General features: G+C 50.4%; 1 long non-coding RNA gene across 1 annotated transcript; it reads right to left on the reverse strand.

The window, feature by feature from the left end:
* Positions 1-735: 735 nt before the first annotated feature.
* Positions 736-5,063, reverse strand: LOC130151934 (uncharacterized). Its single transcript, XR_008822810.1, has 3 exons — positions 4,813-5,063; positions 2,103-2,200; positions 736-1,971 (listed from the first exon to the last, which is right to left on the reverse strand). It is a non-coding gene; the product is annotated as an uncharacterized LOC130151934 (long non-coding RNA).
* Positions 5,064-24,078: the final 19,015 nt, after the last annotated feature.

Consider the following 24,078-nt stretch of genomic DNA (forward strand, 5'->3'; position numbering starts at 1 on the left):
TGGCCCATGGGACCAGCCCAGCCCACTTGACAGAAAGGCAGATTTAATACTGAGCTTGCTGCTCCTGAGCTGTACGGCGGATCGGGACGGGTGTGGGGTTCCTCTGTTCTGCTGTGGCTGTGTGCAGGGGCCAGGTGGAAGTGGATCTGCACTTGGCAAGGCATCGTACAGGTCTGAACCACGGGGCAGTCCTTGACCTGAACAGCGATCTGAGAGAGACAAGGTAATAAAAAGGATTGAACAATGAAGCAGAGGGGACATAAAATGAGTTTGCAAACACCACCATAGTGCCATGATCAGTGTGAAAAGAGGTGGGGTTTAAGGTCTTTATTAGGAAAGAGCTAGGGGAGAGGCGTAAGAAGACCAAGGGCAGGAAAGCACAGGGAGGGCAGATGAGATGAGGCTGAGAGGAAGGGTAAGGGGAAAGGGAAGACAAACCTGACACGTCCCACTATACCTTCTTCTGTTCCCCAGCAGCCAAGAGACAGGGGAAGGGTCCCAAACTGGTTCCTTACATGTGCAGTAAAGATGCAAGGGATGACCACTTCATCACTTCATTTCTTACACCAGTGAGCTTAAGCTGACCCTGCCTTTTCCCATGTCATGGGGCCACCGTATCTGTTCAAACAACTTCTTCCAGCTTCCATCAATCAGAGCTAAAGTTGGACAAGTAGGCAACACAATGTCAGGGAACAACTGCTAGCTAATGGACACAGGAAAGATCTGCTAGAGCTCTCCAACACATTGACTGGTTTTATCTTATCTGTTGCCAGGAGGGACAAAGAGCTAAAGGGACAGTGAAGGTCAGTCAGGCACTTAGGAGAGCTCAGAACAAGAGAATAACTGATTACACTGAAGGACATCACATTTGCAAGTAAGGCTGAGCTCCAAAAGTATGGGGGAAGTAAGCTGTTCCTCTTCCCCAGTCCAGTCTGAGAAAGGCTCCTCACTGGCCACACCAACAACTGTGTGGAAATGTCATTCCTCTTCCTGAGTCCCCGCCATGTCCTGAATGAGGGAGGATGAGCAATAAGCCTGTAAGTATTTACAAGAAAAAGACTTAGCACAAAGTGCTTCTGGGCACAGCTCTGTTGCCAGTAAAAAGCATGATGAAAAGCATACTTCCTTTGATGAAGCCTCATTCGAGTGGTTTATGGGTAAAGGTGAATGTAGTATATATCATATTTGTCTGATGGCAAACAGAGCCCACTTGTGAAATCCATCTGACTAGAAGTTCTGAAAAAATCTTCATGAAACATCTGTGAGTTTTGAATCACTCCATTGTTGAGAGGATTCCGGCTGGAAATTGTTCTGGATGCAAGGGAATGGTGGGTCACTAATGGATTATTTCTTGTTAAATGCTTTGGGTTTAGGGACTTTGAGGATATGTAGGTATTTTTCTCAGTAGCACCTTCAGCTGTAGCAGGATATTAGATGAAAAGTAACCAGAGCAACTTGCCTTTCGCTTGAGTAGTTGGTACTCAGGTTGTTGCTGTGTTAAGAAAACAGGTGAAAATGTGTGAAAAGTGCTTTTGACCCGCTAGAAGAGAATAGCTCTGTCACTGATCCAGATTAACAGGCCTTAAGATGCAACTGCTGCGGGCCAAAGAGGAAGGGCTGTGCTTTGGTTATGCCCCAGAGAGAGACTCGGCATATCTGGCTTAACCTCCCAGCTCCGCCACTGACATCCTATCTTTGCACCTATCTCTCTTGCTTTAGTACGGCAATTTGAGAGCACCAAAATTAACTGATTGTTTGTGGGTTTAGAGTTAGATTCTATGCTGGATGGCCCTTAGATCCTCTGATCAAAACCGGCAAGTGTAAGGTGCCCCTCCTGCCAGCTTCAGCCTGGAGAGAGCAGTTTCATGCTCCAGGGAACCGCTGCGAAGATACGAAGGCTGCATCCACTGGACACCCTCTCTATCACCTCTGCTCCCGAGCAAAGCTTTGCAGGTTATCTGCCAGGTTTTGCTGGAGGAGGAAAAAAAGAAATCACAGCTTTCCTGATTCAGCTCGCCCCCCCCCCCCCCCAGTGGACTTAGTAGGGCCACCTGCCGATGTCCCTGCTAGCCCAGCCCGCTGTCAGTTCAGCCTTCTCTCACCTTGGCTGTTAAATGATGTTGAAGTCACGGTCAGGACTTGAGCCGCAGTGGAACAGGGGACTGCTACGCTGAAATGAGAACCTCTATGGCAACACGTCCTGAAATAATGAAAGGTGTGAAGTAAGACTGGCTTAGGTGTTTTGAGTGCCGCGTCTGTATGTCACATAGCTGTGATGTTGGCTTGCAGCCGGTGGTGGGAAATGCGCCACTGCAGGCTGGGCTAGATCAGGTCCAGACCCCGCCACGACAGCTCCCACTGCTCCAGGTGCCAGTTAAAGCACTGCACTCCTGCCTGCGTGCCAGGCAGTTCTCGCCTTTTCCCTTGCACGCACAACCTTTAAGACGACCAGGAGCAAGCTGCGAGAGACTACAGCCATTGCTTCTGCCCCCCGGCTCTGTGTCTCAGCCGCACACACCACCTTACCACTCCTAGCGGCTGAGGGCTGATTGCAGTGGCAATTTTGGGGGGCGTGCATTAAAAAGTTGCTTTACCAGCTGACCTGGAGGTTACCATGGCTGGCTCTGCATCCCCTGCCACCTGCCCTGGCGGCAGCTGGGACTGTGCTGGCTGCAACTCCCCGGGATGGCTGCTAGTGCTGGGGGTGACAGCAGGCACAGGTCCTCACCTGGCCATGTCCCATATCCCTCCAGCATCTTGCTGGGAGGGCTCAGGAGCGTCATCCTTTGGTCCTGTCAGTGGGGGTCCCCCTCCCTTCCCACATCTGTGCCGTGGTCTCTCAGCAATAAAACTGCCCCCAAAAAAGCAGTCTCCAGACACCAGCAAGATTGTCTCCTTGCAGCTTGCCAGAATAGGAGTGAGAGGCAATTCTACAAGCTGTGGCCCAAGCATAAGCGGTCATCCTTAGTCGCCACATGGCTATGACTGAAGCCCACATGGAGAGCAGAGCATCTGCCCCCGAGCAAGCCGGTGGAGGCACAGCGAGAGACCACCCCAGCCCTCAATGTTTAACATGCAAAGGATCACGACCTTGGGGGAAAGGAAGAAGTGATTTTCCGGTATTACTGAGGAACAGAGGCAGATGGCTGTTGGGATCTCCCAGTATCAAACAGAAAATGCATTACATGATCAGGAATGATCCCAAGTTTCCTAATTCCCAGTCCCACAGCAGCCATTGTACTGGTTCCTGCCTAGTTCGGCCATCAAGATCCATTCAGCGTTTTGCAATGGCAGCCAGCTATTTATGGCTGCTGCCTATATTACTCTGAGAAGCAGCATCTTTCTTTTCTTTACAAACATACTCCAAGTTTCCTTGAGTACCCCGCTGACACAGGGTGAATTTCTGCAAGTAATCTTTCCTCCTCTTTCCCAGAACAGCGAACATCTGGGACTACTGAGATATCATCTTGTGGCATCGGCTGACTTTTTTCTTTAACGAGTTTCTGTGTAACAACTTCATGATGTTTTTCCTGGGAGGACAACTGTCTCATCTAAAACCTTGTCTCACATATTCTTTTATAGAAGCATGTTTTATGCTAAAGCTTTTGAAAGAATTTCCTTTCGTGCTCCATCCCCACCTTTCCCTGTTTAATTCCTCCCAAATGTCTCTCTGATGCTTAACCTGCAGGTCGCCCTATTCACCAAAACCAAAGCAAAACGCTGGTTTGAATAAGCTCAGGATACATGGATGTCATTTCTGAACATTAGCAGGCCACATGATACTACCAACTTTATTTGATCCCACTTGCTGGAGCGGCCTGAATTTCTCAGGGGCAGCGTTTTTTTAATCCTAGTTCATTATTGTTCAAACCCATCAAGCAAATGGCTGTGGAGCGGAAGCTTGAATGGGCTTGTTTAATAAACAGGCAAAGTCATTCATCTGCAGCATAGCAGCTCTGCAGCAAAGCTACGTCTTCCCCCTCCTGCTCCTTACGGGCTCCGCTTTGGCAGCCGTTACCTTAAACCCTGGTAGGGAAATGGTAGGGAGGGTAAATCTTCGGCTTCAAGCTAACTGCTTTTGCCCACTGCAAGAAATCCTTACTGAAGCGAACGGTCTGATTGTTTCTGTGGGTCAATCACCTACTTCAAATTTATTTCTCACATCTCACTTGGCACTGCTGAGGACACTGGCCCCACAGCAGGTTGTGTTCTTTACCTGAGTGATGGCCAAAGCGGCAACCCACTCAGGCCCCAAACTGTAGCCTTGGGATCTGTCGATGATATATTTGCAGCTCCCTACAGGTCTTGCCATGGCTGCCATGGAGAACCGAGACAAGCTGCAAAATCATGGCACCTGCCAGCTTTAGAGAACCAGCCCTAAGCTGTCAGGGTGGGTATGGCTCTGTGAGCCAGGAGCTGCACGGAGCTTCTTTACCCCCTGACTCACCCCACATTTGAATGAAGGACCCTCAGCTGGCATGAACTGGTTACATGGAAATTCGGCGGAGCCCTGCCAGGCAACAGCAGCTGAAGATCTGGCACCCCAATCTAATTTTTTATACATCAAACTTGCTATTTTTGCATGGCCTTTGGTTTCACAGCAATGTCGGAAAAACGCCCTGGCTGCGTTTCCCCTATGAAAGCATGAATGTAAGGTTTTGTTGCTGGACACTTGCACTAAGGAGATGTTCAAGGCAGATAACTGCTCGTATCCGTCACAGTGCCATTTCTGCGCCGAGGAAAGCGCGTGAGAGCCCTGCCTATCCCCCCTGCTCCCCGCCTGCTCGAACCCGACTGAAACTCATTACATACCAGGAATACCAGCATCCCGCAAAGCCTGTGTTGCACAGAGGAGGAAGAGGCTCTCCGTCCTCCCTCGCTCCCTTTTTTCCCTTCCGCTAGGTCTTTGGCAGAGCCCCAGGACTTTGGTGGGGGGAGCAGAGGGGGGCTTGGGAGGGCAGCGTACCCACAGCCCCAGTCTGATCTGCGGTACTGCCTGCTCATTTCCACTTCACAGATGCTGCTGAGCTCTGCCACTGAGAGACAAATCCCAGAAGGAAAAGGGAGTGTGGTGGGGAGGGAAGAGATGAAAGCAGAAAAAGGCCGCATTTATTAAGCTGTTTTTCTTTCAGTGAAAAGAAGCATTTATCAGTGATTTCATATATCATGTGAGATGTAGCTCCCTGCCAATTTCTAAGGATGCAAACAAGACACTGACATCATACACTAAATATAGAGCAGCTCCTGCTTTAGGTGAATAAATAATGCAGATGCCCAGGTCTTCAGTTACACATTCATTACCATCCGTCTGTCAGGCTCTCATCATCAGGAGAACGTCCAACTCCAGCAAGGAGTGACAGGTGAAGAATGCAAAACAACTGCAGACAATAGGTGATTAAGCAGAATTTCCTTGTTCTCTGCTTTTTTCTTACAGCTACATTTCATTTCGGCAGTAATTCACAGTGCAGCTTTTCCAGCACGGCTCTGCCGCCTCCCTCCCTTTCCTTTCTAGCCAAGCTGGAGCGACAAGCCTGGGTGGGGAGAGCCTGAACAATGAACACAGCCAAAATGTGGAAACTTCTCTAGGCACTTAAGGGGCGGGGGGGGGGACACGACACACCAGAAGAAAGAAAAAAGGAGCGGGGGAAAGGCTCTGATCAAGCAGTAAAGCAGTAGCATCCCCCTATGAAACTGAAGTTTTCCGTGCCCTGTCAGAGAGAGGTTTTAATTAGGGTCTCCCAATGCTAATCGCTCTTGATTCCTCCAGAGGTTTTATTTAAGGCACCCATTTTAATAACTGCACAAGCAAACCTGTAGCTGGCTCCACAGCGTATTATTTTAGCTTTCAGAAAGCACACCAAGGAGGAATAGGATTGATAATAAAACCTAAATGATACATTCCCCCTTTTCCACCTTCAGATCAAAGGCACTGAGCAGGAGGAAGCATCCCAACCCACCCTTGCTGGGGGAGAACAGAGACAGGAGAGAAGGAAACAAGACAATGCACCATCAAAGCTGCCGCAAGGTGTTGGATCAATGACAACATCTGCATGAGGGTCTGGGCTACAATAGAAGCTGTTACCATGGGAACAAGTGCAAAAGCATCAGGCGGGAAGGAGCTTTCGATGATGAAAGGTGGGAAAGTGGGAGAGAGTATTTTTAGATTGCTTAGGAGGAACGCTACACAATGACATCATCCTATCTTCATTATTTGCACCCGTGCTATATAACGCATTGTGGTGTCTGCCCCAGGCTGTTAAATGGGAAAATGTTATTATGGATGTGAATTATAAATACTGTGGTGAAACTTGAGCTCAGGAGTTATTAGACATCACTATTCTGTAATAAAGGAGAGCATTTAATACGCTGTGCTGTACAGATTCACTGTACGGTGCAAGAAGCATTGTGTCTAGGATTTTATTATTCTCAGAAAGTAATTATGAGTCATCCTTTTATTGTTATTAAGAAGCAGAGTGTAAATAATTTCACACATTTGATATCCCACACATCAACAAGCCTTTTGCACTGGAGAAACATGGCCTAATTTTCCAGAGCGCTGCGTGCCAACGTGCTCTGAGTGAATGTGGTAGTAGTCATAGGTGCTCAGCACTGCCAAAAATCCAGCCATCCGTGTCACACGTGAAAGAAGCTTCATTAATCTCAAAAATATGAAGTATTCGTTTCACTGCCTGTGTTCAGCTCCTTAGGTTGGGCCAGACGGCTCTTACAGTTAAGGACCTGGTAGGTAACCATGGCATCTGCCGAATATAGCCCCGATTCAGGAGGAGAAAAGAGCCTGACTCCCAAACACCGCTCCCAGCTGACACCCGGAGGGGAAAGCCTCCAGCCCGGGGGGTGAAACAAGCTGGGGCTTGTCTGCCTTGCACCGGGACACGGGTGCCCGCAGCCCACCATGCTGTAGGGGCTGGAATGGCTATTCCCGTCGCGCTGCCGGCAGTGAAGTTGGAAGGATAAACCCACAGGAACGTGTTTCTTGTGGCTGCAAAACTCTCTGCCCTGGAATAACCATCGGTAAATGCTGCGCTCAGCCAGAGCGTGTCTGGGGCCACCGGGGCCTGTCACTGGAGACGGGCAGGGACTGAAATTCCCAACCCATGCTGATACCCAACGATGCTGCCAAAATACCGCCGGGTGAGTGACAGGGCTTGCTCTAGCTTTTGCCCTGTGCAAAGCGGCACACGTGGGTCCTCAGCCATTTGTTTTCGCACTCAGGACCAACCCCTGTGTCAGCAGGCGAGAGCAGGAGGCGGGTAACGGGAGCGGTGCCGGGACCCGGAGCCAGGGCGCGGGCACGGGGCAGCGGAGCACAGCCGGGCTGCGAGGAGTGAGCGAGGCTGATGTCATGCCGTAGCGCTCCTCCTAGGTGAGCTAAATATAACCCCCCTCGCCCGCCCCCCTTCCCAGCTCCCCAGGGCCGTGCCGCCTGTCCCAAGGGTGCGAGCAGGCTCGGGTGGGCTGGGGGCAGCGGGGACAGGGTGGGGGTGGGCAGCCGCAGCCCTGGCCTCCCCTGCCCGGCCGTAAAAGGCACTGGTGCGCAGGCTGGCCAACTGGGGAAACAGAGCAAGAAATAGAGCAGAGGTGATGGCAGACAGGCAGAAATACAAGCGAGCCAGGGAATTACCACCTGGCTCTGGGCAGAGGTTGCTTAAAGCAAGGATAACAGGTAGCAAAACCGGATTTATTTATTTTTGTTTGTTTCACCGTACAATCACGATGCCCAACTCCTCTCTCTGTTTAAGTTCTCCTTCCTCACAGAAGGTCTGACTCTTCAAATATATAATGAATAGTGAAACACGGTGGGGTGTGTGTGCTCCTTCTGATCCATCTTCACAGGGAGAAGATGAACGCTGCCCAACACAGCGTAGCTCAGACTGTCAAGGGTCCCATAGGGCACATCCGCAAAGCGGGACTAGAAAAGGTGAGTGAATTTAGCTGAGCTTGAAATAAGAACACCTGAAGACATTTTCTTTCCTAATCTGAATGCAGCCTTCTAGCTCCGGCATCCCTCAGTCCGTTGTACTTCAGTCTCCTGACTTAACTAGCCCATGCCTGACACAGCAGCCTTTTATATTGACATCATTGGCTAGCTTGACCTATTCTGCACATCGGCTTCATCCAGCTTAACCTCACCCCCCTTTCCTAGTTAAGCTAATGCCCAGCACAATGCTGAATAATGTCTGCTTTCTTCCTGGCAGCTCTTTTTTGGCACTTCTTATTTTATTTTATTTTTGAGGAAGGAGGTTAGGGTTCTACATCTTACAATATTAGTGTTGGATATAGATGAAACAAAATTTCATACAACTTATCATTTAATTTGTATTATATGTTAGCTTTGGCAGTGCAGGCATTGTAGTCATGCCAGTAGAGAAACTTTGATCTGAATGAGTGTAAAACTCAGCCAGGCTTGAGGTAAGGTTGCAGAAAACAATTTCAAATATTAAGAATCTGGCCCCTGCTTTTGGGGATGCAGGTGCTGCTGCTGCCCTAAATATCCCATTTTATAAGAGGCATGACCTCTCTGCAAAAATCAAGGACCATTTTAGGACAACATACAACTTGGGACGAGGAGTCACTCTGGACACGTGTGGAATTCACCAGATACATTTTGGGCACTGTCCCAACCTGAATGACAGCAGTTGTGGACATGTACGGCTCGAGGGACCTCCAGAGATCATCCAGCCCCCTTTCCCCTCCCCTGCCCTCTCTTCCTGTCTGATATCCCCGACTGATATTTGTTTAACCTTTTTAAAATATCTTCGGTGACAGGAACAGCCCTCCGCCAGGGCTGTTCTTACCGCTGCTGGTTACAGCATGTTTTTCCTTTAGCTCTAACCCAGCTCACTCTCACTGAGAAACAGCTCACCACCTTCTTTGTCTACCCAAAGACTAGTTAGTCTAATGGCAATCCTTATATAGTTGACACATTGCCACATCTGCCCTCATCCTCTACTCTTCCAGCCTGGACAAACCAGTTCTTTCAACCTTTCCCTGTAAGCCACGTCTTCCAGGCTACCACCATGCCCCACTCTCCTCCACACTCACCTTCATTGGCCCTGGAGCAGTGGGATGCCGTCCTCCACCTGGATCAGCCCTGAGGAGGGAGAAATGGTGATTTCCCCAACCCTACATCTGGCACGACCACCTCCCTGTTGGCCCCTTCCCTGTCCTGGACCACCAGCTGCTGCCTTGCCACTCACCTGGACCTCCCCTGCTCAGCAGCTGCCAGCCCAGCCCTTCCCCATGGCATCGTTACCCGCCTGAGTTCTTCTACATGTGTGCTGTGCACTGCCCTGTATTGAATTTTGTTTTATTGATCTCAGACCATTTCTCACATTTGTCAAGACCGCTTTGATTTCTAGCCCTCCAAAGAGCTTGCAAAGCGTGCTTCCCCACCTGGAGGTACCCACAGATTGTAAAGCGTGCTTTCTGCCCCATTAGCTTCCTTGTTAATTACATAAATAATAGCAGCATGATCCAGCGCTGCCTGCTTGCTTCTCTCCCTTCTCTCCAACCTCTTCCAGTACCAGGGCAGTGAGCGCTCTTGCCTGTGAGATGCAGGAGGGACATGGACTTGCCACCGATGATGGCAGCCCCCTGGAGACAGGGGGTAAAGCACATCGTCCCACGCTCGGCAGCTTGCTGCTGCCAGCACCAGGCATTAAAACCTCACATCTGACGTAGGCATGCCTCCGTCCAAAGTTCAAAATCCTCTCCCATGCGTGTGTGTGCATGTGTGGGGGTGTTGGACCTCAAGCCTGTAGCCAGAAGACAGGCCGGGCTTGGTTTGGTTCAGCAGGACCGCTGAAGCTCGGGCTACCAGAAATGTTTACTGAGCAAGTTTGTGCAGCTTCAGCTCAGGCTTGCCAGGGACCCAGCTGAACAATTAAAGCAAATATCAGTTCAGTCGCAGGTTGCAGCACACTCATAGCCCTGCCGTCAATGAATAAAATTAATCATTCTCACTGATTCTCTAATCAACCCAATCCTCAGAGATGTAAATTACACTGGCAGATGTATAATCAGGGAAGTTTTCCAAATTAACCTAAAAAAACCCCAAGAACCCACTGAGTCTCTCAGCACTGGCTGACACAAGCAAAGGCTGTCTAAAACAAGTGCAACACAAAACCAGGTGGCAGCAACCGCTGTGAAAACCAGTGGAAAACCCACCGTCCTGGAAGGGAGGGCATCGGTTCGAGATGACCACAGCCCTGCACCCCAGGCCAGCCTTTCCCTGCTGACCCTGCCCAGGTGCTCAGGTATGCCTCCAAGCACTTGTTTGCATGGCAGTCCCATCAGGATCCTACACTTCAGCAGGAGCACCTCAGGAAATGTCCCAGTCCCTTCGGCTGGCAGACCTGTAGGAAGAAAATCAACCTCAGCACAATGACTAGGAATAAAACACGGCGGGTGGAGGGGCAGCCATCAGCTGGTGTCACCTTCTGCTAAACGCAGCCCTGCTGGCAGCCTTGGTCTGGCTGTTGGATGGAGGGGGACATCAGCTTGACAGCTTCCGCGGGGCTCTGTCTTCTCACAGCTTCTGTGGTGGGAAAGAGCAGCCAGCCCTGGAGAAGTGAAGGTGGCTGCTGTGCGACAGCCCCCAGCAGACAGCCCCTGTGAAACCGTTATTCGTCCGCTTACCTGGGGCTGCGAAAGATATAGGGCCACTTTATTCCCCATAGAGGTGTGGACTGAAACAGCAGCTGTACTGGTGTGTACTGAGTAATAAAAAAGACGAGATGTCAGATTTTTAACTGCAGCATTAGAGCCTTTAGAGGACAACAGTGAAACAAAGCAGCAAAACCCGAGTTACAAGTGTATTGCCTGCACGACCTGGGGGCACAGAAAGAGTGTGGAAGGGAACCAGCCTGCTGCTTTATGTACCCACTGTTTTATTATGTAAAATAAAAATAAAATTAATTCCAGCAAATAATGGTAAATATTTGATGATATAATTATGCCTTATTAATGCAATGTTCTTTCTTTTGCAAATTAAATTTTCACAGGAATTCATCACCCATTTCATTTTTATTATTTAGGCCATGAGTATGTCACAGTTGTTTGCTATGTACTTTCATAACCATTTGATTAATATTGAATGTTTAAAATAAAAACTCCATTTATATTTTAGTTACAATGGCCCTACGAAAATATTATGAATATGAGTCAATATTTATAGCCCACATTAGTTCTTAGTACTACTTTTGATGTTTTTATTGCTGAACAGGACATGCACAGTTTGTTACATATGAAAAATAGTTTAATTTTCAGGAGCTTTGTAACGATCTGTAAACCAGAAAGTTTTCCTTCCTCCCTTTCCTCCTGCTCCCACCTCTTTCACACTGAAGAAGGCAGACCTGAGGGATGAACAAACCTACCCTAACCGCATGCCTGGGAGAGCAGATCTCTTAAAAGGCATGAATGTAGGAGTTAGTTACAAGCTCTGAAAATCCTGACAACACAGCTCCTGTCCACCCAAATGTATGGATCTGGACCGTGCCTGGGCAGGAACTGAGGAGAGCATTAACCACCAGGATTTATCTATCTCACGGGTCTGTAAGGCATCTGCCATGCCTGTTGGCTGTGGTAATAAACCAAACCCAGCATATTTGACAATTACCCTGTACAAAAAAGTTCCTTGTGGCCACTAAAGCGGGTGGCTGCAGCCGGCACCCTGCTGCTGTGGGTTTCAGGCTCTGAAGATGCCCGGGAGGAGCAGGCTCCTGTGCGGCACCGGGAGCAGCGTTAGGTTTTCTGCTCCAATAGCTCAGGCAGTTTCAAGTGTTTCAGGGTTTTTTTGCAGTACTACAAAGAAATGCTGTGGTTTCTATAAAAAAAAAAAAAAAAAAAAAAAAAACCACAACAAAAAAGGGACCCCCAAACCCCTCCTGAGCACCCCTCCTGTTCTCTGCCAACCCACTGTAAATCAAGCAATCCCATACAATGCTTTTGGATGGATCAAAACCACCACAGTCATTACTGGGTGTAAGATATTAGCCCTAAACCAGGTACCTACGAAGGCCTTACCTCTTTTGCTACACAGGCTTGGTGCTCTGTCAGCTTTGACAACATCCTTACAGACTTCAGATGTCACTGTACCCCCTACCAGCTGCAGGCTCTGTGCACAGAGCATCTTGTTCCCCACTCCCGTTATGCCAGATTTCATTGGCATGCTCATGCATCGTCTGCAGGAAGAAAATCAGATCTCAGGATGTGCTAAACATCCTAATGACAGCAGGAGACACGGGGCTGCAGATGACAGCACCCATCCCCGCCACTGCTGGAAAATGAGAGTTCCCAGCGGGGAGACAGCACAGCTAGGCTTTCCTTGCTCAGCTTCCTCCTAGTGACTTGGAAGAAGCATGTTTATGAGACACAGTGGACTTCTGCCACACACCTTATGCTCATTAGAGGTGGTGCAAAGCGCATCTGGAACCTCCCTGATCTGTCCTGACGGCTTCTGATCTGCCTTGCCTTGCTACACCTGACCAGCCAAGGCAAGTGGCTGCCATGGTGGGTCCGTAAAGCAGCAGTGTGCTCTTCACCTGTGGGAAGCCAGCTCATGGTGCTGAAGTCTACCAAGTTAAACAGTCCTCGGAAATATTCTCCATTCCAAGCCTGCTCCTCTGTTTCTGGAACGCCACCAGCCAGCCGCGCTACCTCTGTGGTGGCTGATATCCCCTGTGATTTGGAGTTTGCTGGGCAGAGCGAGCAGACGCAGCCAGCACCAAAAGGCTTGCACTGTCCTCCGTGGCTGCTGAAATGATATTTCAAACAAGCAGAGAAAATGTTCCTAAAGGTATAGAGATTTAAGTACCACCAGTAAAAGCAGCTGCCTCCCCCTGCACTGCCAGCACTGACTCTCAAGAGCTCATCCTGATTCTCGCATTAGTTCCCCAGGCTCCAGAGGTGTATCAGACACAGCCTTCCACTGAACTAAAACCTCTCATTTTGGGTGATGTTCAGCGAAATATTTTCTTCTTGGGGGTGGTTCAGGAACTTTTGGCCTGTGAGAGGGCAGGCAGAGTGTGCACAGGCCTGCACGTGCTGTTCTCACCCCTTCCCTCTCCCAACCACACGCATGCTGCCTCTGCTCGTGGAGACCGCTGACGAAGCACAGCCCGTGCGTGGCTGTGACCTTTGCATTGCAGCCCACCCTGAGCTGCCAGCTCTGCAGAAGCAAATCCAGACCTCAGTTTGCAGAGGCAAGGGAGCCAGGACCCCATTCCTATGTGCCGTTGAAACCCCTGCTGAGGGTGGGGGCCCTCTCTACTGTCAGAACAGACTGTGCTTTGTTTCCTTCTAACGCTGCCATCCCAGAAAGGGGGAGGGGAGCAGTAGTGGCAGTGCCCAGGGCTGGCAGGGCAGGGCAGTGGCACCTGAAAGGGGGTTTGTGACCCCCATGCCGCCCTCCACTCACCGGACTGCCGTTTTCCATTAAGGGCCGAGCGCCCCGTGTTTCTCAGCCAACTTCATAAAATAGGCTGAGGAGAGGGGGTTGAAGTGGGAGGCCTGATTAATTTGGTTTGAATGTAACAGCTGCCCTGCAAAATAAATAAATGGCTCTCGGGACCCTGGGTCCCACCTTGCATCTCTGCTGTCTTGAAGGGGAGGCAGCCTTCCTCTTGTCAGAAACCATGCTCCCTTCAGCTGTTGGGCTTTGGGATCTTTGGAAAGAAACAGAGTTCTGGTATGGAAATGAGCAGCAAGAGCCTGGGACAACAACTGAATGATACTGTTAAAAATACTCAGTCCTTCGAATAAACTGAAACCCCCCCCCCATGTTTCTTGCAGACTAGGAGAATAAGTGGAGCTGCATTATCAGCTAGGGCTAGACAGTGCACGGGAGCCACTGTGTGATGGCAAGGGGCGGGGGGATGAAGCCCGTCGAGCCCCTTCGCCCTGTGTCATTCCCAAAGTGCAGAGCCCTCTGTTTCCGGAGCCGCTGCCGTGCAGGGCCCTGCAGCAGCCAGGGCCGTCGGGCTGCCTCCTGCGAGCTCTGTTTCTGGAAACCGAAATACCTCAGCTTCCAAATCATGACAGGAGAAGGTGCTTTACTTAGGGTTGAAATTGGAGCCAAAATCTATTCCTGGCAATGACTTGAAGGTCACGCACCAACAAAGAGTTCTTACCCCATCGGTATGTGCTATTAGACAGATGCTGCTGCAGCTCTTCTCTGACAGTGACAGATTTTAGGCTTAGCATGCCGCCCTTTCATGGGTGTGTTTGTTTTCTCCTCCAGTCTGCATCGCTCTCCTAATCCTTGCCCCCAACTCGAATTTCACCCACTTGCACCCTCCCTAAAGGGATGCAATTAGGCACAGCTAACGCAGATCTTTACAGTAACAGCAGCTCCTGCCTGCAGGCTTCGCCGGCAGTGAGGTGGCGATGCAACTTTGCAAGCGTGCCCTGCGTAGCCTCTGGTCTTGGCATCCCCTGAGGGGAGCAGCCCTCGAACGTTACTGGCAACAGCCTAGGGGACTCAAAGGGGGAAGGCAGTCAGCAACGCCCTGAGATGTGTCCATGGAGACATTTCTCATCCCAGTCCTTTCCCAGCTGGTGGGACGCAGCATCATGCACTAACCTCTGAGGTGGCTGTTTTGCATCGCTAAGGGTCTGGCTCCCTTCCTTAGGTACACAGCAGAGGTCCTTTGCAGGGCAAATGTCTTGGTCTTCACACTCTGTGGAAGGGTTCAGGCTCCCACAACACACAGGCAGTTTATTACAAAATTACTAAATGGCCATTCCCCCCTTCTCTTCTCTGGGGTAAGACACCCACCATGCAGAATAGAGGGGAACGAAGCTCCCAAAAGGGCTGCCCTGCTACACCTCGCCCCCAGCCACCCTCTCTGGTGCCTCTCCATCTTAAAAGGATGATTTTTTTTAAGGCACCTTTCTGCAGGTGTTTGGCATACAAGGAGACATTGGTAAGAAATGCGGCAAGCTGAGGGTTATGAATGGTGGCCATGGGATGGGCAAGTCAATCAGGGATAAATTGGGAGTGAGGAAAGAGGAGCCTGATGCAGTACTGATCCCCATGGACAGAGATGGATTAGAGCAAACAGTTGCTGTATTTATAACCTTCCCAACACCCTGCTGCGCCCAAAGGAGAGGAGAGAGGAAGGATCACAAGACCCTCACTGGCTGGGGCTTGGGAAAGGAAGTCTCTGAAATGTGAACGCTGAACATCCCCCCCATTCCTCCCCCCGCCTTCCAAGGTCGAGATTTTCCATGGTGTCACTCCTGCTGTCACTCGCGGGGGGAGCACTCTGGTGAGCTGATCCTCACTCCCCAGCCTTTTTGGGAGCCCAGAGAGCCAACCTGAAGGGTGACAGGGAGATGTCTGCTCCTCTGGTCCCTACCCCTCACCCCCTGCTGCCTCCAAGGGCTGGTGGAGCTAATTGGTTTATTACCAGTACAGTCCTTTTCAGTGTGGGTCTGTGTTTATGTTTACTTTTAGGAGCTAGAGATGGTACAGATGGCTAATTTGTTTGTTCGGTATTGTTCTTTCTAGCTGCCTAGAGCTGTTTTTGTACTTCTGTATTTGTCATGGTTACTGCATACTCAAAATCTCAAGTGCCTCTTTTCCTGCATGGTGGAAAGCTTACCAAATATCGGCTGAAAAATCACGACTGTTTAGGAGGATTCTCTCTTTCGCCCCTTTGTCTGGCACTAGCCCCCATTGCCTTTGTTTAGGTGGGGAGCTCTAGGAGGCAGAAAGCCAGCTCCAGCACAGAGGTTTCCCAGAACACCCAGAAAACATGGACAGCGGGCTTTCCCCTGGCTCCGAGAGCTGCTGAGATGGGTCACCCGCCCTGCAGGCTGGGGGGGAACAGGGGCAGGGACAGCCAGTGCTGCTGGCGAGAGAAATGGTGGCGGCAGTGGCAAGAGGAGCAGCTGCGTTTGATCACACAGCATTTCTGCCCGGTTGCTGCTGGTGGGAAGAGCAAGCCCGCTGATTAGCATTCCCAAGAATACAATTAGGAGACAAGGCTATTTTCAGCAGTGTCCCCTCTCATGGCTTGTAAAGACACAAGCGCAAAGAAGCCCAGAGTAGGCGCTTCCTCCACCGCAGGCACTGGATGGCTTATATTAGCACAATGCTCCAAATCCCCTGTAAGTCCTCCCAGAAAGGGAGAGTAAATATAGTTTGTCAAACAGTTATCTTTAGCACACTGTCTCGTCTGCCAGCATGGATCTTTCTGCATGACCTCTTGCTAAGTCAGGGCAATTTCTTCTCGTTTGCTTGCTCCTGCCTGCAATGCTGTGCCCGGAGGGGAGCCAGGGCTCCCTGGGACCTGGGGGAGACACAGCTTCCAACCCCCTTGCTGACCAGCCTCTGTACGGACGCAGCTGGGTTAGTGACCTTAAGACCCCATTTTTCCCATCTGTTTCAAAAGGTAAAAAATAGGAGATGGAAGTTCACCCAGAAGGATGGTGAGGGGAAAGCAGGCCGGCTCTGCTGGGGACCCCCTCTGAGCTCCAGAGGGCAAGGGGCTCACTGAGCCCACACCTCTGCACCGGGTGCGCTGTAGTGATGGGACAGTGGTGGGAGGAGAACCACAGGGAGGTTTTGCCATGAGCTGAAGCCAGCCCTACATCACGCTGCTGCACAGACAGGCAGTCTTTCCCTCCCTTGGTCTCACCCTGCCACCGCTTCCCTTGTGCCACCATTGGCGCACAGACACGCACACGCAGCTCCCCACCAGAGCAGGCTGCCTCTGCCCTGCCAGCTGCACTGGCAGCAGCGTAAGCACAGCTGGGAGGACGGGCAGGTCCCACCTTTGGGGGTTCACTCAGCCTGGGGTGGCTGCGACTGGCTCATGGGCCATGTGTGGGGTGCTGGCAGGGCTGGGACACTGCAAGGCAGCGACAAAACCCTTTTGAGCTGAGAAGGAGAGGTGTGGGAGGAGGGGCCTCGCGCACCAGCAGGGACCTGACCTGCTAGATAAAGAGTATCCTTTCTTTTAACTAAAAAAATAAAATAAAAAAGGGTGAGGGACCAGTGGTCACTGCAGCTCTGGTTGCCACCAGCTTCCCTGTGAACTGGGGCACCTCAACATGTCAAACCTGCTGCCCATGGGTCTGCAGCCTCGGTCCCCAGGGGAGGGAGAGGGGACCATAGGGGAGGGTGCCCCACTGACACGCAGCCCCTTCATCAACTACCTGGACAACCTGGTAGCACCCAGCAGCCAAAAAAAGGTCATGGTCATGGTCAGGTCATGGCTATATCAGAAAGTCAGAGGCAGAGCTCGCTTCCCCCAAAGTAACATGGCAAGATTTGCTTGCCTGGGATTCACAGCAGGTCTCCTGTGTCCATCGCAGTGGGTAGCAATGCACCTCCACACAAAAATCCGCATGTCCAAATCACTAATTTTCAGACAAATAATTTCCTTTTAAAAAAAATATATATATATTCAGCACTCTCATCCCTTCAGGAAACTGCCACAGACGACTGGTGTAACACAAAGCTCAGAGTCTCCAGCACAGTGAGAAGGGGGAGAATAGAGTGAACGGCCCCAGCTGCTGCTCTTGCTGGCTGCACTCAGTCTGAGAGGCATCATGTTGCAGCTCCTTCCCCTGTGCCACCCTCTAGCATGGTTGGGGAACTCTCCAGAACAAGAACAACACAGTTTCAGTGCCGTCTGCCAGACGGAGAAACCCAGCCGTGCTCTTTCATCAGGAGGCCCCCTGCTTCCTCCTGCGTTCTTCCTCCTTCCCTGCAGAGCTCTTCCAAACTCGCAGGGGCCAGGTCCTCACCTCAGCCATGCTGTCGTAAATCTGTGGCGACTCCAGCACAGCCAGTGTTTACACGGGGGAAGAAAAGCCAGAGTATGGCTGGGGGAGCTGCTGCTCATCCCACAGGAGCTGGAGAGGGACCGGCTGTCCTGCAGGGAGCCTACGTTCCATTGTGCTCCAGGAATTGGGAGCAAACTCAGCCCTGGCTGAGCATCATGAAGGGGACAGAAGGAGAGGAGCTGTCTCCAGCATCCAACAGCCTTCTGCAGAGGATTGCGTCCAACAAACTTGCCAATAACCGAGGGCAGCTCTATTAAATAGGTATCTATAAGAAACCTACCCACTGCCGGGTGACTACAGCCAAAGGAAAGTCAGGCAGCTGCATGCCAATATGCGGCATACAACCGCACAGATTCTGTGGCTGAACCAATGCAGAGGCACCGTAACCATTTCCTACAACATAGGTTGCATGAGGGGCTCCAATCCATGCACTCCTTTCTCTGCTGGCATCACCTCCATCTTCTTTTCCTCCACAAACTTTGAGCAAGGAAGGAAGGGAGCACAGGCAGGAGCCCGTGCTTCCCAGGGCTCGACGGTGCCGCTCATCTACCTGCAGGCAGGATGGTGCTCCTCTTTCTGATAAGGCCTTTTCCAGGGATGACGAGGTGCCTTCTACTGCTCTCCTGATGAAAGTGGTGCCATCCCCTTGCAAGACTCCCCTGCCCAGTGCATGCCGAAATGCTCTGCCTCGGCCCTGCACAGCTGTTGGGCGCTTCCCCTCCTCTCCCTAGATGGGAAATGAGATGGAGAAGACCAGCCACAAGGCTCCTTCATTCAACACAGCTCTGCTCCAGCCAGCCACATCTTGGTGCCAGCCTTGTTCCCGAGTGATTTCCCCACGGCCGTGCTATGCCAACATTTCCACATGTGCAGCACAGACGTGCCATCAGCCAGAAAATCACTTAGGGAGCGTATCCAGTGATTCCCATGAAGCTCACTGCTTCAGCTCAGTTCTTGGGCTTATTCTTTTAATTTCCTCAACTTTGAAGCAATTCCTGACTCTACCACACCTTCCACATGCCTGACCTTGTTCCGCTCGCCCCAATTCTTGCCTCCACCAGCTCCGCGATGGGCTTAGCAGTGATGGAGCACACCCCACTGCCAGAGTCCAGCCACCCCCTCCACCATCCTGAGACGGCTTGCATCCCAGGACTCACAAAGCTCTTTCCCATTAAGACACTGCTAAGGAAACAGCAACAGTAATGAATGGCTTCAAGAAACTTGCTCAGCTCTTCCTATTAAAAACCAGTGAGATGCCAGTACCAATAAGCAAAGTCTTAAAGCGTATGTGAGATTCTGCTTGGAAACGTGATGAGTTTCTCTTGTTATTCATGAGTAAGGATTGCATTTCCCAGGTAAATTAACTTGAAACACATTTCTAAAGTTAGTTTAAATGTGAATTTTCCAACAAAATTTTGTGTTCGTTTTTTAAAAGGCCAATCAAGCTGGCAGTGACAACAACCTCCCCTTCCCTATGCTTCAAGGGAAGCAAATATTGCGGAGAAAAGGCAGATCGGTGGATCAATAACAGCTTCAAGTCCTTCACCCCTACAGCTCTGCACTTCCTTCTGGTTATTCTGAAAAGCAGCCAGAAGATGCCCTGCATGGAGCCAGGAGCCCTGCAACGCTGACAACAGGAACCAGCGTTTTGTTTCACTCATCAGCCACCCTTTGCCCCTTCCCCTCCCAGTTTTCCTAAAGACATGCTTGTGACAAAGTTGAGGACAGAGCAGCTTCACTCAGCTCAGGCCCAGGTTGCTCCGTTGCCTTATCTGTACATCCAAAGTACCCTGAAAGAACCAACATTTATTCTGAATTATTTATAGTATATGGAAATGATAATAACACAGAAATCCACTATGATTTAATTAATTATGAATAAGTAATAAGGTAATGCTAGCAATACATTTAACCGAAAAACCTATTTATAATGAAATGATTTCTTATAAATAATTAGAGCAAAACTGTGTGTGTTGTAACTCGTCATTTATATTTAGGGCCTGATTCTTCTGCACTTGTGGTGTAACTTCACCCACGGGGACGCTCCCACGGAGCTAGTGAAGTCAATGACAGACCTGTTGGCAGGATGGACTCCAGTTTAGGATTAGAAGGAGGGCAGACTGCAAAAGAAAAATGTCGCTTTTTCTGTTTTGTTTTTTAAACCAACTAAGGGTCAGCAACTGAGTGCCTGAAAGATGAGCTTTGCTTTTTTGCCTGGAGAGTAAATTCACCTTATTTTGCCTTTCTTAGCTCTGTTTTAAAAGCAAATGAAATCCAGATGACTCTAACTCTGTTTCACAAGTATTGCTTACCATTTGCCTAAACCACTCTTGCCTGGCTCTGTGCAACAGCTCCTGGCAATGCGGACCCTAACTGATACACTTGTGGGTACCGTGGTGAAACCCAGAGCGTGGTTACTGAAACGTGATGGGAGGAGGGGCACCCGAAGGAGTGTGCTGTGTACCATCTGAGCAAGAGGGATTAAATTCAGACTGCTGTCACCAGCCCATCCCTGGTGCTAGCCTGAGACTTAGCTCAAGGGAGTGATGAGCAAATTAGACCAGCTGGCTTCCAGCTCCCACACTCAACAGGCAGAAGCAGGGATGGATGGCACCTAATTTAGCCTTTTTTTTTTTTTTTTAAAGCTGCTGATCTCACTGCAGTCCTTTATCTCTGCTTTGAAATCAGGCTTGTTTTTAACTCCGGTCAGGTGCAAACTGCTTCACAGAAGCGATAGTGGGTTTTGGCTGTAAGCAGTAAACAGAAAGGATGCTTCATTACTGTCACCTTCTTGAAAAGGGACAAAATGAAAGAGGAACAGGTCTTGCAGTCCTGCTTTCACTGACCTAAGTCAGGGTTTTGCTTAGGGGAGGAACTCAAGACAAGCTGGTAAACACACATTTCACTCAGAGGCGCAGGCTGGCTCCACCTGCAACAACCTCAGATGCAGCTGGTACCCCTCTTTGCCTTTGCCTTTCTTATCCAGAAGAAGCCTGTGCTGGAGCGGCACCGGTACCTCTTCCTAACGATTGAGCGCTGCTACAGCTTTTGGAGGGGCTTGTATGAAGTTCTCATGCATGAGCTGAAAACCTCTAATAAAATTAGGCCCAGTGAAGGAAGAGAAAGCCTCCTGCCAACAAAAGTAGTTGCATGCATAGCCTTTGGTAGGCCAAACACAGCCTGCGAGCCACTAGCTGAACTGCCTTGGTCACCATCGGGATGAAACAGGCAGTGCTGCAGCACCTCTTCGGAGCCATCAGGAAGAACTTAAAGGAGCCTTGAGGCTGCACGCAGTAAGAAAGGTGAATATGGCCCAAACCCAATGCTCTCAGACAGCCACAGGCACCTCTAAAGGTGGTCCCCCGAGGAAAGCAGCGCTGGCAGCAGGGGCATGGGGGGAAGGACGAGGGGAGGCTCCAGGGCAGGTAACCCCATCCCTCTGCAGCCAGGGAGCAGCTAAAAAGGGAGCCTGGAAGCCTGCCTACACAAACCAGATATATCAGTGCCACGCCTGCACTTCGTGGACTGTTACCTGTCAGAAGAAGCCCTGAAATTGGCACTCTGCGCAGAAAAGGAAGGGATCCACCCCAAAACACTAAATGTCAGGAAACTTTTGTGACACAGGATGAAGAAACATATGCTGCCGCTGCTGTTCAAAATGTTCCTGCTAGGAAGATAATCGGGAGGCAGCATGGCCGGGCCAGGCTGCTGGTCCGCACCTTCCACCCGTGCCAGGATCACATAAAACTTGCAGAGCACTTGCCGCAGTCCTCCCCGAGGGGTGGCCGCAGGCCAAATGACGGACCCCCCAGAACTCACCGGCTGTTCCCAGAAGGGTTCACTACCTGGGAAGCCTCATCGTTAAGAGAGGGATTTCAGGAAATCACCAAGTAACTTCTGCTCTTCTCCTCTTACCCACAATTTGGTGGAATTTCATGCACTGCTACTGTATGAAGTGTTTTGTTGCCCAGCGTTAATAAAGATAGCACGGTACTTTCTGCAAGGAAAAAAACGCTTTCCTTCTGTAATTTCTGAAGGGGAGGTTGCCCTCACTGTATTCTCACACAGAAAATGGATTGAGCCCTATTCAATCACCACCACAAAATCACAGGAAAAATAGTGTGGGGGTTTATTTTAAAATTATTTCAGTCCAAATAAGTTTGCAAGTGTAATGGAAAACACAGTGCTTGTGCTGATTTGCTTTCATTGCAATGCATGAAGAAGGATCTGCAAAGGCATGATGAGTCAGTGTGCAGGAGCTGGTTTATTTCCTGATTTTTGTGAAGGGAAAGAAAGGTGATGTTCAGCATCACCTTCCCCCTGCTCCCACTGAAGTCTCTCATAGAGTAGCCCAATTTTTGAGCTTTCTAACCATGAACTGAGGTGTGATACATCTTAGAAGAGAAAATTATTTGTTCCTAGTGCTTAGCAGCAATCGAATTAAGCCAAAAAAGCCAAAAAACTGCAAATAGTCTGGACAAAATTAAATGTCCCATTCCGTTATGCAGTTGTTGCCTAATATCTGTAAGTTCACTTTCTACTGGACAGCTGGAGAATATGACACTTCTATAAAAAAAGGGCTGGGGAAAACCTGGATTTCTGGTGGAAAAAAAATTAAGGGAATCTATTTGAAAAAAAATAATGAGGCCTTCTTCAGCTTGTAAATATGCAAAAAGAAGAAGAAATCCAAAACCACAGAAGGGAGAAGAGGAAAGTCCAGCTTGCCTTCCTGCAATCCCGGGTGAGTGGGTGGCTGGGGTGCCACCCCGCCCCCCGCCGCCTGCCCACTTCCCAGCCCCCAGCCAGCCACTCTGGCCCGGCACTTTGGAACGGGAGGAATTGTCTCCCACTGCAAGGAAGTGACCTGGTGAACCAATAACACCTTTCATCTCTGGTTACTCATCTTCTGTTTGTTTTCAAACGGTTGCCAAAAAAAACAACAACAAAAAAAGAAGGCATGAGGCATCTCTGGGACAGGGGTGGAGGTGAGAATAAGTGTTTTATAGTGGAAACGGGTAAAAGAAAATACATATTTGGCAATTTTGCAGTGAAGAGTGAATGCCCTTCCCAGAGGCAGCAGCTGAAGTCTCCCTGCAAGCTGGAGGTTTCCCAGGATTTCCCAGGGAAGCCACAGCCCTCAGCAGAGGAGGGCACCCTGCTGCCCTGCGGCTAGTGGCAGGGCATCCCAGGATGGGATGGGGACACCCCGGGGCTGGGGACCACGGAGGCAAGTGGCAGCAGGTTGGGGGGTTGGGGGGGCAGGGAGGGGTACCCCGAGGTGGGGGCACGGCCGGGTGCTGTGAAGGGCAGGGTGGGTTCTCACCCCTGCCCCGGCACTGTGTGGGGGTGGGAGCTGATGAGCAGCTTCTTGCGGTGTTTGCCGAGTCAGAGGTGACGGGAGGAAGAAACACCTACTACAGTGGGAAGCTTTTGTCGACTTTGCCTGGCTTCTCCATGAGTTTATTTTATAGGGGGCTTCCCCTTGCGGCAGCGGATTGGGTTTTAGCATGTACTCTGCTATACCGATCTCTATGAAACAAGCTCTCAAGTGGCAGAAAGCAAAGTTAGGTGACGCGGTATAAAAATAACTGCAGAGTTGCCACCCCATCTTCAGCTCACCTATGCCAACCAAGCACGGCAGACAAACGGATGCTAGCGTGCACCTAGGAGATGTCTGTGGGAGATAGCAGTGTTTCTTGTTTCCCGGAAGGGAGGCTTCGGGAGCCTTTCAGGGAGCTGAGCGATTCAAATTTGATCCCTGCACTTGGTGCTCAAAGCTCGTGGTTTGCTCCAGAGGCTGCCCGAAGGCAGTGAAAGAGTTACCTCAGGAGCAGAGCGGCAGCCCCGGGTGATGGAGTGGATAAGCAGGCACTCCATTCATCTGCTGGGAGCACTGCCTGACCTTGGGCTGTGGAAGAGGAAAGGCGTCCTGCTCCTGGGAACAAAGGGCAAGGGAAGGAGGGTGACTCAGGAGTCCCGCTGGCCTACATGGAATCCATCCAGCGAGCCAGCCAGCCGGGGCCACCTGCTGCAATGCACCCGCTTCAGAAGGTGAATCCATGTGTTTCCCAGACCCACCTTCTGTTTCAACAGAGGAAAAAAAGTTTTCTTTCTTTTTTTTAATTACTTTATTATTATTTATTGTTTTACTTGCCTCATTACCTGTGGGAGCACAGGCTTGAAGATGTAGTTTATACTAGGCTGGACCGTAGCATATGAACAAGAGTCCACTTGGGGAAAGGTGGTGGTGGTGGCTGTTTT

The sequence above is a fragment of the Falco biarmicus genome, chromosome 6 (genome assembly GCF_023638135.1).
Source record: "Falco biarmicus isolate bFalBia1 chromosome 6, bFalBia1.pri, whole genome shotgun sequence".
Lineage (NCBI taxonomy): Eukaryota > Metazoa > Chordata > Aves > Falconiformes > Falconidae > Falco > Falco biarmicus.